This window comes from Gorilla gorilla, chromosome 3 (genome assembly GCF_029281585.2).
Source record: "Gorilla gorilla gorilla isolate KB3781 chromosome 3, NHGRI_mGorGor1-v2.1_pri, whole genome shotgun sequence".
In the NCBI taxonomy this organism is placed as follows: Eukaryota; Metazoa; Chordata; class Mammalia; order Primates; family Hominidae; genus Gorilla; species Gorilla gorilla.
Genome location: NC_073227.2, coordinates 209,083,679 through 209,085,412, shown reverse-complemented (window position 1 = coordinate 209,085,412; position 1,734 = coordinate 209,083,679). Strand labels below are relative to the sequence as shown.

At 42.7% G+C, this 1,734-nt stretch overlaps 1 pseudogene; it reads left to right on the top strand.

Moving 5' to 3' along the window:
- The first annotated feature begins 1,035 nt into the window (after positions 1–1,035).
- Positions 1,036–1,135, top strand: LOC115934406 (uncharacterized; annotated as a pseudogene).
- Positions 1,136–1,734: the final 599 nt, after the last annotated feature.

Below are 1,734 nucleotides of genomic sequence, written 5' to 3'. Positions count from 1 at the left end.
AGCTCATAGTTCTTCCTATCTCTCCTTCAACGCCTTAGTGTTGCCACTTGTCTCTTGCCTTAGACTACAACTCCCTTATGTCAGTGCTTTTCATACTACTGACCACGACCCACTGGAAGAAACACAGTTTTACACCACGTGGGACATGCAGCTAATGAAACACTTTTATCTTTGCTGCAGAAAAAGTGCCCTGAATCGTTTTTTTTTGAGGTGGAATCTCACTCTGTTGCCTTGGCTGAGTGCAGTGGTGCAATCTCAGCTCACTGCAACCTCCACCTGCCACTCCAAGGATTCTCCTGCTTCAGCCTCCTGAGTAGCTGGGATTACGGGGCGTGCCACCATGCCCGACTAATTTTTTAATATTTTTAGTAGAGACAGGATTTCACCATGTTGGCCAGGCTGGTTTCGAACTCCTGACCTCAAATGACCCGCCCGCCTCAGCATCCCAAAGTGCTGAGATTACAGGTGTAAGCCACCACTCCCGGCCCAAATATCTTATTTTTTTTTTTAGTACTGGTCATGATTAATTCAACTGACATAGCAACCTGCAGTCTAGAATAACTGACCCAAGAGGAGGGGACCGTGTGTGTGTGTGTGTGTTTGTGGGTATTTTATTTTTCTCCACACATTGCATTCTAACAGTTCTGTGCATATATATGGAGACTAGCAACAAACAGATGCTGGATAAACAAAGGGCTGGATGAGAATTTCAACTACGTGTGTGTGTGCTGTGTGTCGGATTTCCTTTGAAGAAGGATTTATCTCCTTAAAGTGGAAAGCCACAGGTAACAATCTGTGACTACCTGTTGTTAGCCTCTGTAAGACTGAGAGCGGGTATGCCACTAACTTCGTGGAACGAACTTCAACCACGTGGATTACACAGTTAACTACCAGTAGTCAAACGTGAAACCTCTCATGAATGAGCAGGAAGTGGAGAAAAACAAAGAAAATGCAAGAATCTGTCAATACCTGCAGGAGGCTTCTCTATAGAAGATGCTTATGCAGAATCTGGTCAGAAAAAAACGGAAACCATGATCGCTTCAGCAGCACATAAACTAAAATTGGAACTATACGGAGATTAGCAAGGCCCCTGCGCGAGGATGACACCCAAATTCGTGAAGCATTCCACATTTTCTTAAAATAAGAAAATTCTTAAAATAAAATGTAAAACTACTGAAACTGGTAGCAATTTGTGCTCATTTCACTGAATATGTGAAGACATTTAGTTCATCGTCTTGTATGAACAGGTATAGAGACAAGTAGGGTGAATTTTTGGAAAATAAATACTTCGTATCTCCTAAAGAACTTTGGTCCAGGGAGAGGGTTTCATCCTTGTAGGGGAAGGGTAAAATTTATCACTTTCTCATGAAAAAATCCTCACCGAGTATATTTTCTTTCTAGGTTAAATTCTGTGTCAAAGCTATTCTAGGTTTGTGTTGAGGCTATCATTTTGGTCTAATAAAATAATTTTGTGTTAGAACAGAATTCTTGATTTGTTTTCTTTTTTTTTTAGATACAGTCTCACTCTGTCGCCCAGGATGGAGTGCAGTGGCGCTCTTTTGGCTCACCGCAACCTCCACCTCCCAGGTTCAAGCAATTCTCCTGCCTCAGTCTCCCGAATAGCTGAGATTACAGGCATGCGCCACCATGCCCAGCTAATTTTTGTATTTTTAGTAGAGACAGGGTTTCACCATGTTGACCAGGCTGGTCTCGAACTCCTGACCTCAGGTGATC